The sequence below is a fragment of the Sus scrofa genome, chromosome 7 (genome assembly GCF_000003025.6).
Source record: "Sus scrofa isolate TJ Tabasco breed Duroc chromosome 7, Sscrofa11.1, whole genome shotgun sequence".
NCBI lineage: Eukaryota > Metazoa > Chordata > Mammalia > Artiodactyla > Suidae > Sus > Sus scrofa.
The window spans coordinates 87,068,696-87,082,649 of NC_010449.5; the positions used below are offsets into that span (position 1 = coordinate 87,068,696).

Consider the following 13,954-nt stretch of genomic DNA (forward strand, 5'->3'; position numbering starts at 1 on the left):
AGAGCACAGAGTACCTCTGCTCCCCTTTGCAAGGGAACAAACTACGGTAGATACCAACCCTTCCCCTCCCCCAACCAAAAGGAGACATGGGACCTGGGCAGCCAGCTCTCCTGGGCTTCCATTTGTGCTCTGTACCTCATCCATTCCTTCTAAATAATCCAGGCCTCACTGCTCTAGAGGGAGACCTTCTGAAAACTTGCATTCCTTTAAAGTGCTCAATGACTCTGTGCTGTTAGGACCCCAGAAGCCCTCTCCCAGCTATTTCTTTTCTTCTTTTGTCTTTTTAGGGCCACACCCTTGGCATATGGAAGTTCCCAGGCTAGGGGTAGAATCAGAGCTGCAGCTGCCAACCTATGCCACAGCCACAGCAATGCCAGATCCAAGCTGCATCTGTAACCTATACCACGACAGAGACTAACCCACTGAATGAGGCAAGGGGTCAAACCCACGTCCTCATGGATACTGGTTCGTTTCCATTGAGCCACGATGGGAACTCCTCCCAAGTATTTCTGTTTAAAAAGACAAGCACACTAAAAAAAAAAAAAAAAAAAAAAAATCAGACACAACTTAGAAAATACAAGAGATCCTGCTGAATAGCATGAGAACTATGTCTAGATACTCATGTGCAAAGAAGAAAGGGGGAAAAACTGTAATTAATGTAACATGTAAGGATAACCTGACCCTGCGTACAGTGGAAAAAAAAAAAAAAAAAAAAAAAAAAAAAAAAATAAGCAAAAAGTACACAAAAAAAAAAAAAAAAAAAAAAATAAAAAAAATAAAAAATAAAATAAAAAGACAAGCACAGCCCAAGGCCCTTCAAGGAGTGAATGTTTAAGCTACTGGTGGTAACATCCACATCATGACTATTACTCAGCAATTAAAATGAATGGATTGTTGACATATGCCAATCTCAAAAGGCTGCCTGCTCTATGATTCCATTTATATAACATTTCTTAAAATGACGTTACCAAGATGGAAAACAGTTTCCAGTTGGCCCTCCATATTCCTGGGTTCTCCATTCACGGATACAGAGGGCTGACTGTACTAGGCCATCTTACATAAGCGACTTGAGCACCTATGGATTCTTGGCATCCACAGGGTCCTGGAACCAATCCCCTTCAGATACTGAAGGACGACTACAGGGTTGCCTGGGACTGGGGAGCAGGGGAGGGTGTGGCTGGACAAGGGGAGCAGGCGGGATCCATATAATAGAAGTGTTCTGTGCGGAGACCATGGCAGCAGTCACAACAATCTACCCTTGAGATAAAACTGCAAGGACTAAATATATTCACACAAATGAGGGCACGTAACCCTAGCAAAACCTGCAAGTGGACTGCATCTTTGTCAATTTCCTGACTGTGGTATATACTATAGCTATGCAAGATGCTACCATTGAGCAAGACTGGATCCTTCTCTATTCTATCTTTTATGTGCCAGTGAATGTACAATGATCTCAAAATTAAAGGTTTTTTTTTTTTTTAAAGAGGTACAAAAAAATGATACAAAAAACTTATTTTAAAAAACAGAAACAAGATGCAAACTATTGGCTTCCCATCGTGGCTCAGTGGTTAATGAATCCGACTAGGAACCATGAGTTGTGGGTTCGATCCCTGCCTTGCTCCATGGTGTAGGCCGGCGGCTACAGCTCCCATTGACCCCTAGCCTGGGAACTTCCATATGCCATGGAATGGCCCTACAAAAGGCAAAAAGACAAAAAAAAAAAAAAAAGATGCAAACTATTGCATTTGCAGTGGGTAAGCAATGAGACCCTGCTGTATAGCACAGGGAACTATATCTAGTCATTGTGATGGAACATGATGGAGGATAATGTGAGAAAAAGATATGTATATATATGTATGACTGGATCACTTTGCTGTCCAGTAAAAATCGACAGAATGCTGTAAATCAACTATAATGGAAAAAATAAAAATCATTAAAAAAAAATGGAAACAAACTCACAGATTTCAAAAACCAATCTTATGGTTACCATAGGTGAAACCATTCGGGGGAGGGAAGAATGGGGAGGGTGGGAATAACGTACACACACTACTGTGTAAAAGAGATGATTAATGAGAACCTACTATATAGCACAGGAAAATGTACTCAATAGTTTGTAATAACCTATACGGGAAAAAAAAGAATGGATATGATTATATTAATGACTGATTCACTTCGCTGTACACCTGAAACTAATACAACATTGTAAATCAACTATACTCCAAAAAAATTAAAAAATAAAATAAAAGAGATGCGCAGGTTGAAGGAGAACACAGGCCAGCGTCATTAGGACACTCTACTCAGCACCCTGAGCACCTATTAAAGGGACCCAGGGCCCTCCCTGGGCCTTCCCACAGCCTCTCTGCTGTCACACACATGACTGTAGTCACATAAAAGCTCCTTCTAAAGCTTCTGAGACCACCCACACCTTGTTAGGGATCTTGTCAAAAGTTCAGTTGTACATCAGAATTAATCAGTCCCTGCCTGGAATACGTATGAGTTTCACTCAGAAAGCCAAAGACCTCTCCTATAACAATATTTTTATGGGGGAAAATGGGCCTTACTTACATAAACCATCCCTATAGCAGGAACACTATGCATTTGTTGTAACTGTGAGCCCCAACCAGTTGGAAATTATATGAATGCCTTGACCTTCCTTTTTCTTTCCTTAACTTTCTGGCATATTTTTGTCTGTAACTTAAAAACCACACAAATGCTGACTTTTGTTACGTGCGCATGCATCCCACCAGCTATAATTGCCTAAGCGCATCATCTCTCAAACATACTCCTAAGTTTCCCCAGGCGTGGTGTAAATTTCAAACCATTAAATCAAATGATTTTACACTGTCATTGCGGATGTCACTAACCCTCACCCCCACCAATGACATCACTGTTTCCATGGTAACTAATGTACCTCAAAGTAGACAATGCAGATAGTGGCTTTAAAAAAAAAAAAAAAAACAGACAGACAAAATAAGCGATAGAAACCAAGCATCTCATGGTGTAAGTGGTGATGCAAAATGTACCTGCATTATGGGGCGCTGGCTCAGGGACAAGCAATAAATATTTTATGAGAACCCTTACGCTAACAGATAGTCAATATAACAGTGACCTATCACATTACACAACTGCCTTTAGAAGCAAGGCTGCCCAATTCCATGCATGTGGGTAAAGGCGTGTGTTTGACAGCACCAGCACAGAACACAGGCTGAGTTTCAGAACAGAGTCATGTCCTTTGTTTTACCATTATGCTGTTATTAGCCTGAGAATAGCTATTTCAAAAATATTTAAATGCCAGGAAGAGAGAATGCTACTGTTCATAAGAAAGAGGTGGAGGAAACTGGTAAAGAGGGGGGAAAAGCCTCCATTCCTATTTCCTCATTGTAAGAAAAAAAGGATAAAATCTCCAGGAAATGCAACATTTCTCTCTCTTAGCAGAAGACCCTTTTGGTGCAACGTGGGTACTTTTTCAGTTACTATCAGTATTTCATCGTTTGGATATTGGTGAACAAAGACTTTTCCGGATGTGAAAATCCACGCTCTGAGTTGTAAGGAAGGCAGCTAAGAGGTGACAATTCTGGATGGTTTGACATAAAACTAGAGTCTGCTTTTAAAACATAACAGAATGCTTGCTCTGCCCCTGTCAAAATGTCAAACTTAACACGTAACATTTAACATCCTTAACAGAAGCTTCCAGAGGTTCTCTCATTTATTTAGGCTCTGTGCTGTGGGAGCCAGTGTTGAGAGGCCTACCTCATGACAGTATGTCCTACAAACACCCACGGAGACTTTCTTCTGATGCCCTTGGGTCACCACCAAGGACCAGGAATGGGACTGAGCCATGGAGCCAGTTTTTTTGTTTTTGTTTTTAGCTTTTTAGGGCCGTGCCCAAGGCATATGGAGGTTCTCAGGCTAGGGGTCAAATTGGAGCTACAGCTGCCAGCCCATACCACAGCCACAGCAACTCGGGATCCAAGCTGCGTCTGCTGCACCACAGCTTATGGCAATGCTAGATCCTTAACCTACTGAGCAAGGCCAGGGATCGAACCCGCAATCTCATGGTTTCTAGTCGGATTCATTTCCACTGTGCCATGACAGGAACTCCCCATGGAGCCAATTTAAATGCCCCAATCTACACCCTGCTCAGGCTCTCCTACGACGATGGCTGCACTTCTGGGACGCTGGCTCTTGCCCCATTTTGTCAGCCCAGTTCCCTGTGTTTCAGCCAAGCTTCAGAGAGGATCCCTCCCCAGGACAGGCCCTGCCACCTAGAGCACAGAGGACTGGGGAGGTGACACAGCCATACAGCAATGCCCCCCCCCCCACAACTTCCGGCAGTGTGCTCAGACCAGGCTACGGGTCCCCCGTGGCTTTGAGGACCGCTGGCTACTTTCATCCTAAAACACCTCTTTGTACAGACTCTTTCTCTTCCAGGAGACTAGGTCTAGAATTCAAGGCATTCCCTTACTTAATGGCAACCTCCACCCAACAGGGCCATCTCCCTTTCCTTTCTCAGTGGTGGGCCTGGTGCCCCAGCCAAAAGCCTCCCATCAGACCACACCCCCACTTCTCTGTAGAGTACCTCCCCCCAGCCCACTGCTTTGTCTGATCCTGTTTTTTCTGTGGGATTCACATCGGAGTCTTCCTCCTCCCCGTCTCCACAAAGGGGCTTTTTACATCCAGCCTCCCCACCCACTCTTCTAAGAATCTCAGCCGTTGCTCTGATGTCATCTGCAAAGGTTTAGAGGAAGCACCACAATGTAAGCTCCTTTAGAGCAGAGATCACTGGGTGTTTTGAGAGTGGCTATGTCCTCAACACCAAGAAGAGTACCTGGCAAGTCACAGAAGCCCAATAAAGAGATGTGGAATTAATATGATAGCATCAGAGAGTACAAACATCATAAAGGCTTTAAGGGCAAGAGAGAAAAAAAGAGAGTGGGGGGGCTGGACATCAAAATTAAAAATGATTGGATTAGGAAGATGTGGTGGATATATACACAATGGAATACTACTCAGCCATAAAAAACAAAATAATGCCATTTGCAGCAACATGGATGGAATTAGAAACTCTCATCCTGAGTGAAGTCAGAAAGAGAAAGACAAATATCATATGATATCACTTATATCTGGAATCTAATATATGGCACAAATGAACCTTTCCACAGAAAATAAAATCATGGACTTGGAGAATAGACTTGTAACCACAAGGAGGGAGAGGGAGGGAGCAGGATGGATTGGGGGCTTGGGGTTAATAGATGCAAACTATTGCCTTTGGAATGGATTAGCCATGAGATCCTGCTGTGTAGCACTGGGAACTATGTCTAGTCACTTATGATGGAGCATGAAAATGGGAGAAAAAAGAATGTATACCTGTATGTGTAACTGGGTTACCATGCTGTACAGCAGAAAAAAAAAAATGTATTGGGGAAATAACAATTAAAAATAAAATAAAAATACATACAAGGAGAGCTGCCATCATCATTTTCAGAATTTCACACCAAATTAATTAAGATATTAAACGTTATTTAAGTGGTGAGGCAAGAGCATAAAATATAACGAAAGAGATTCTTCCCTGTCAGAATTCAATTTAATGCCTCAGATCAATAAAAACTCTCTTAAAGACCAGGAAATAAATCAAGTAATACAAGCCACCCATAATATGAAATGGCTTTGGGAAAGTGGTCTATTTCCATCCAAATGCTGAAGGAACTGATGGAAATGAGGTTTCTCATTCCGTGGAGTTGAATCCGTTCCATTTGGGTCAAACAGCAGGACCCCAAACGTATTGGCAAAAATAAAATACCTATAATTAGCCATTAGGGTGTCCGTGGTCCAGGAATACAAATAGAGGGGGGGGCCTAGGATATACACCCCCTGGCACAGGCACCGCATCTACATGGGGAGGCTGGCCAAGAGCAGCCCAAAGGTGCTCACTGCAGAGTCATCTAGGAGATGCTGTGCGAAACGCTATGGCCCATTGGACAAGAACCACCACCACCACCCCCCGCCCCAGTGCAAGAACACATCCAGTTTGGTGGCCCTCAGAACACCCGTCTAAAGCACATGTCTTCTGTTTCCAGGCAGCCAGCCTAGGAGGAGCAGGAAGGCCCACCCAGAGGACAGAGCCAGCCTTAGGGACACGGGGAAACACCACCCCCGGGAGGGGCAGCTAAAAGCAGATATTCTCTAGGAGGGCAGCATCTACAGCAGGGGTCAGCAAACAATCTGGAAGAGACCAGATTGTAAATAGTTTAGGCTTCGCAGGTCACAAGGTCTCTGTCACAACTCCTCAACTCTGCTGTTGTGGCTCAAAAGCAGCTGCAGACAAGAACCTATAAATGAACCAGCAAGTCTGTGTTCCAAGAAAACACCACTTACGCTTGCAGGCTGCATTCAGCCTGTGGGCCACAGTTTGCAGGCCCTGTTCCAGAACCACCATCACCACTGGGCACCTGCTCCTGATTTCCAGCCATCCCAGTGTCTCTCCATGGTGCTCACCCAAAACCCAAAAGGCAGAAAAGGCCTGACAAACATCTTTAGGGACTCAAGGCAGGAAGGGGTAACAGTGAGGACAAGGCCGAGAGTCACTAAGCACATGTGCCAGGCACCCCATTCCGCCTTTTCCATATGCTAACTCGGTTCACACTCATGAGAACCCTCTGAGGCAGGACCTTTTATCATCTCCAAGTTATAGGTGAGGACACTGAGGTCCAGAGGGGAAGGAACCAACCCAGAGGCACACAGGAGGGGTGGAGCTGGGGCTGGAATTCAGGTAGTCTGACTCCAGAGCCAAGGTCTTACCTGGAGACTTATAAACTGGACAGACAGTGCCCACATCACGCCAGCCAGCCTGGGGGAAAGAGCATGACTCACTGAGGGTGGGAGCAGAAAGAAGAAAAGAAAGCAGGAGGGGCAGAGGCCAGAGAAGTATCTTCAAAACACTTTTATGCCCAAAAGAAAGAGCATAAAACACAGATAATACTGAGGGACTCAATGAGATTATACATGCCAAGTGTGGCATCAGTGCTGCGCACACAGCAAAAAAAAAAAAAAAAAAAAAAAAAAATCAATAAACAGGAGAGATTATTATGTACTGTTCTTGGTAAACCAGTCAGCACCTAGCCAGAATTTCAGCAAGAGCCTCATCTGTTAAGAGAGTGCGAGCAGATCACTTAGCAACTTCAAGGGAGGGAACATGCCTTTCACTTGGAGAGGTCTGGTTGTCGCCACCCATCTCAATCCAGCAGTCAACCTCAGCATCACCAACAGAGCTCAATCAGACACTTTAATATGAGATACTTAAACACACCCTTACCAGTGATCTAACATTACCAAGAAAAACGTAAACCCAGTCAAGTAAAAAACTAGCATCCAATGAGAAGAGGGGACAAGTTAGATCAAACCAAGGGGAAGTTTGGTTCAACTAGACACATTTAGAATAAAGAACACTCTGCAGAAGGTTCTATATAATAATGACTTCTTCAAAAAGAAGAAGGTTGATCACGGCATCACTCACAGGAGCTCAAATGTGGAAGCAACCCAGGTGTCCATCAACAGATAAGCAAGTATATATTTACAATGAAATACTATTTTTTTTGTCTTTTTTTGTCTTTTTAGGGCCACACCTGCAGCATATGGAGGTTCTCAGGCTAGGGGTCAAATCAGAGCTCTAGCTGCTGGCCTACACCACAGCCACAGCAACATGGGATCTGAGCCATGTCTGCAACCTACACCACAGCTCAGGGCAACACTGGATCCTTAACCCACTGAGTGAGGCCAGGGATTGAACCTGCATCCTCACGGCTACTAGTCAGATTCATTTCCACTGAGCCTTGACAGGAACCCCTATTTCAGCCTTTAAAAGGATGGAAATTCTGAAACGTAGTACAACATGGATGCACCTTAAGACATCACATTAATGGAAATAATCCAGAGATAAAAGAACAAATATTGTATGATTCCATTTCTATGTGGTACTTAGTCAAATCATACAGACAGTAAGCAGAACAGGTTGCCAGGAGGAGGGAAGAGAAGGGAACAGAGAGGTATTGTTTAATGGGTTGAGAGTTTCAGTTTTTCAAGATGAAAAGAGTTCTGGAGATGGACAGTGATGATGGTTAACGCTACAACAGAAATGTACTTAATATCACTTAAGAATGTTAACGATGGTAAGTTTCATATTACATGTTATTTTGCCACAATAAAAAGAATTGAAAAAAAAAAGAGATTGACAATCCCATAACAAATGAAATGCATGATCTTTAATTGGCTTGTGGCTGTTTATAAAAAGAGAGAAAGGGCTCTAGAGATTGAGCTAGGGATAGAGCAAGCAATGCCAAGGGAGCTGTGTTGGGAACATTTGGAGATATTTGATAATGTAACAGGTATTAGTTGAAATTAGGAAACAGCCAATTTATTAGGTGTGATAATAAGATTGTAGTTTTAGAGGGAAGGGATCATAGTTTATGGAGAAGCAAAACAGAATATTTAGGTGTGAAGTGTCATTTCTATAATTTACTTTTTTTGCCTTTTTTTTTTTTTTTGGTGGTGGTGGGGGAGCTGTGCCTGTAGGCCTATGGAGGTTCCCAGGCTAGGGGTTGCATCAGAGCTACAGCTGCTGGCCTACACCACAGCCACAGCAATGCCAGATCCAAGCTGCATCTGCAACCTACACCACAGCTCACAGCAGTGCCAGATACTTAACCTACTGTGTAGGGCTAGGGATTGAACCTGCATCCTCATGGATACTGGTCAGATTGATTACCACTGAGCTACAACAAGAATTCCTATAATTTACTTTAAAGTGGTCAAAAAGAAGGTATATGCATATATGCGTATGTATATCTACATGTGTATATATATATGAAGCAAATATGCCAAATTTTAACAACTATTCAATCTTAGGTGGTGAGTACATGGGTGCTCACTGTACTATAATTACTATTTTTGTTTTGTTTGAGAATTTATGACATAGAATTAAAAATAAATGTGGGGTAAAAATGCCCACCTATCTCCCAGAATTTCAAAAGGGCTGAAATGACATAAACCAGGACAACACTTTAAAACCCACCACGGAGTTCCCGTCGTGGCGCAGTGGTTAACAAATCCGACGAGGAACCATGAGGTTGCGGGTTCGGTCCCTGCCCTTGCTCAGTGGGTTAACGATCCAGCGTTGCCGTGAGCTGTGGTGTAGGTTGCAGATGCGGCTCGGATCCCGACTTGCTGTGGCTCTGGTGTAGGCCGGTGGCTACAGCTCTGATTAGACCCCTAGCCTGGGAACCTCCATATGCCGCAGAAGTGGCCCAAAGAAATAGCAAAAAGACCAAAAAAAAAAAAAAAAAAAAACACACACACACACACACACACAAATAAATAAATAAATAAAACCCACCACACCCAGAGAAAAGGGAACCCCTCTACACGGTTGGTGGGAATGTAAATTGTTACCATCACTGTGGAAATCAGTATGGAGGGTCCTCAGAAGACTAAATATAGAACTACCATACGATCCAGCAAACCTGTATGTTCATAACAACACTATTCACAACAGCCAAGACATGGAAACAATCTAAATGTCAATCGACAGATGAATGGACTAGGAAGATGTGGTACTTATATACAATGGAATACTAGTCAACCATAAAAAAGAATGAAATAATGCCATTTGCAGCAACATGGATGCAACTAGAGATTCGCATACTAAATGAAGTCAGAAAGAAAGAGACAGATACCATATAATATCACTTATATGTAGAATCTAAAATACAGCACAAATGAACCTATCTGGAGAACAAAAACAGACTCACAGACTAGGAGAATAGACTTGTGGCTGCCAAGGGGCAGGGGGGAGGAAGGGAATGGACTGGAAGTTTGGGGTAAGTAGATGCAAACTATTACATACAGAATGGATAAGCAGTGAGGTCTTACTGTATAGCGCAGGAAACTATATCCAGTCTCTTGTGATAGACCCTGATGGAAGATAATATGAGAAAAAGAATGTGTGTGTGTGTATACATATATGACTGAGTCACTTTGCTGTACAGCAGAAATTGATACAATGTAAGTCAACTATAATAAAAACATAGGAAATTAAAAAAATAAATCTTTATATAAGTTAAAAAAAAAACAACCACACCCATAAAATGGTGGGGTGGGCTTATACCCATTTTTGGTGTTGATGCTAAAACTGAGACTGAAGGTAAATAAATGACTCCCCAATCAGGAGTCATTTGATAAATATCCATTTATTCGTGATAAGTCCTGTGAAATACTTTTTGAATAAGGTACATGTAATTTTGTACTAAGGTTTTGAAAAATGACTATCTGTTGAAGAAGTGAACATTAATTAGAGTGTCTGTTCCCACTGGCACAGAGCAGTCTGTAATTTTGTGGGGGTTGTTATGGCAGAATTATTACATAATGGCCCTTGTTTTGGAGGAGCTGGCTGCTCAGGGAGAGAATGTGGTCGAGGGCTGAGCATGCAGGTAACAACATGCTGGGAGCCAGAGCCCTGTGACTGACCATGGAATGTTCACCAGCTGACTTGCTGAGCGCTCACATCACCTGCAAATGCCACCTTGTGCTCACTAGGGACCAAGAGCACGGGTCTCTGCCCAACAAAGTCATGCTGAACCTTCACAACCTTCTTCCTCAGTTAAAAAATTTCAAATAGAAAAACAGCAGTGTTCTCTCACACGTAGCAACGTGTTAAAACGATAGCAAAACATCAAACTCACTTGAGCATGCGATTCGGCTGCTATTTCTTCAGGTGGAGGAAAGAGAAGGGATTTTAGGGCCAAGGACAACTGAGAGACCCAGGACGAGTCACTCATTGTGTCAATTTGGGCAAGGCATTTAATTTCTCTGAGCCCTAGTTTCCTTGGTTGTAAAGCAGAAATAATGGGATTTACCACACAGGGTTGTGGTGAGAGTCAAATCAGACCATTCATGTACTTCCTGATTTGTGCCAGACCCTCAAAAATGTCTGTTCCCCTCTCCTCAGCTGTGACCATCCTCTTTAATCTCCTTACCCCATTTCACATTCTGAAAAGCAGAATGAAGATGAATGAGGAATACGGATATATAGTAGCAAAACAAAGCTGTCAACACCTGCCATGCAGAAATAAGGGAGCTAAAACAGAATAAAATACGGTGGAATATTGTGCAATCTTTGAAAATGATGCTAGGCACTTCTCAATTAAAACAGTACAAACTTTCACACAAAAATCTCACTCTTCAGAAACTTAACCGGGGGAGGGGGGAATGTTGATGCACCCTAAGGACTCAACCCAAAAACTGCTCAAACTGATCAACAAATTCAGCAAAGTAGCAGGATATAAGATTAACATTCAGAAATCCGTCGCATTTCTGTATACTAACAATGAAATATTAGAAAAGAAATACAAAAACAATACCTTTTAAAATTGCACCCCCCCAAGAAAATCAAATACTTGGAAATAAACCTGACCAAGGAGGTGAAAGACTTATATGCTGAGAACTACAAAAAGTTAATCAAGGAAATTAAAGAGGATTCAAAGAGAGGGAAAGCTACTCCATGCTCCTGGGTTGGAAAAATTAATATTGTAAAAATGGCCGTACTACCCAAAGCAATCTACAGATTCAATACAATCCCTATCAAATTACCCAGGACATTTTTCATAGAACTAGAACAAACAATTCAAAAATTTATATGGAACCACAAAAGGCCCAGAATTGCCAAAGCAATCCTGAGGAACAAAAACCAAGCAGGAGGTATAACTCTCCCAGACTTTAAGCAATACTACAAAGTCACAGCAATCAAGACAGTATGGTACTGGTTCCAAAACAGACAGACCGACCAATGGAACAGAATAGAGAACCCAGAAATAAACCCAGACACCTATGGTCAGTTAATCTTCAACAAAGGAGGCAAGAATATAAAATGGGAGAAAGTGTTTTCAGCAAGTTGCGCTGGAAAACCTGGACAGCCGCATGTAAATCAATGAAGCTGGAACACACCCTCACACCATGCACAAAAATAAACTCAAAATGGCTTAAAGACTTAAACCCAAGACAAGACACCATCAAACTCATGGAAGAGAACATAGGCAAAACATTCTCTGACATCAAACCCTATAAGTGTTTTCTCAGGTCGGTCTCCCAAAGCAACAGAAATAAAAGCAATAAAAAACCAATGGGACCTAATCAAACGGACAAGGTTTTGCACAATAAAAGAAACCATTAAAAAAGAACAAAAAGACAACTTACAAAATGGGAGAAAATAGTTTCAAACGATGCAACAAGGGCTTAATCTCTAAAATACACAAACAATTTATATAACTCAACAGCAAAAATTAGCCAACAATCCAATTGAAAAATGGGCAAAAGACCTGAATAGACATTTCTCCAAAGATATACAGATGGCCAACAAGCACATGAAAAAATGCTCAACATCACTGATTATTAGAGAAATGTCAATCAAAACTACTATGAGGTACCACCTCACACCAGTCAGAATGGCCATCATTAATAAGTCCACAAATTACAAATGCTGGAGAGGGTGTGGAGAAAAGGGAACCCTCCTGCACCGCTGGTGGGAATGTAAGTTGGTACAGCCACTATGGAGAACAGTATGGAAGTACTTTAGAAAACTATATATAGAACTACCATATGACCCAGCAATCCCTATCATATGACTATATATAGAACTACCATATATCCTATTCTTGGGCATATATCCGGACAAAACTTTCCTTGAAAAAGACACATGCACCTGCATGTTCATTGCAGCACTATTCACAAAGCCAAGACATGGAAACAACCTAAATGTCCATCAACAAATGAATGGATTAAGAACATGTGAGTGCGGTGGTGGGGGAGCTTGAGGTTAACAGATGTAAATTATTGCCTTTGGAATGGATTAGCAATGAGATTCTGCAGAGTAGCACTGGGAACTATGACTAGTCACTTATGAAGGAGCATGATAATGTGTGAAAATAGAATGTGTACATGTATGTGTAACTGGGTCACCATGCTGTACAGTAGAAAAAAAAATTGTATTGGGGAAATAACTATTAAAAAATAATAACAAAAAAAGAAGAAAACTCAGGTAATACCAAATTCCATCTCACAGAGATAAAAAAATAAAATAAAATAAAATTTTGATATAAAAAAAGAAGATGTGACGGAGTTCCTGTCATGGCGCAGTGGTTACCGAATCCGACTAGGAACCATGGGGTTGCGGGTTCGATCCCTGCCCTTGCTCAGTGGGTTGATGATCCGGCATTGCCGTGAGCTGTGGTGTGGGTCGCGGACGCGGCCCGGATCCAGCGTTGCTGTGGCTCTGGCGTAGGCAGGTGGCTACAGCTCCGATTGGACCCCTAGCCTGGGAACCTCCATATGCCGTGGGAGCAGCCCCAGAAAAGACAAAAAAAAAAAAAAAAAAAGATGTGGTATATATACACAATGGAATATTACTCAGCCATAAAAAAGAACAAAATAATGCCATTTGCAGCAACATAGATGGAACTAGAAACTCCTACTAAGTGAGGTCAGAAAAAGACAAATACCGTAATACCATATGATATCACTTATATCTGGAATCTAATATATGGCACAAATGAACCTTTCCACAGAAAAGAAAATCAAGGATGTGGAGAACAGACTTGTTGTTGCTAAGAGGGAGGGAGAGGGAGTGGGATGGACTGGGGATTTGGGGTTAATAGATGTAAACTATTGCCTTTGGAATGGATAAGCAGTGCGATCCTGCTGTATAGCACTGGGAACTATGTCTAGTCATTTATGATGGAGCATGATAAAGTGAGAAAAAAGAATGTATATATGTATGTGTGAGTGGGTCATCTTACTGTACAGTAGAATATTGACTGAACACTGTAAACCAGCTATAATAGAAAAAAATATTTTAAAATGTTAATGCAGAAATAAAATAATCACCAGTCAAAAAAAAAAATAAGAAAAT

The 13,954-nt window shown here is 42.0% G+C and overlaps 1 protein-coding gene across 3 annotated transcripts in view; it reads right to left on the bottom strand.

The window, feature by feature from the left end:
* The window catches only part of SLCO3A1 (solute carrier organic anion transporter family member 3A1), a 325,398-nt gene that overhangs the window by 290,777 nt on the left and 20,667 nt on the right, over positions 1 to 13,954 (bottom strand). The gene's annotated exons all lie outside the window — the stretch shown is intronic.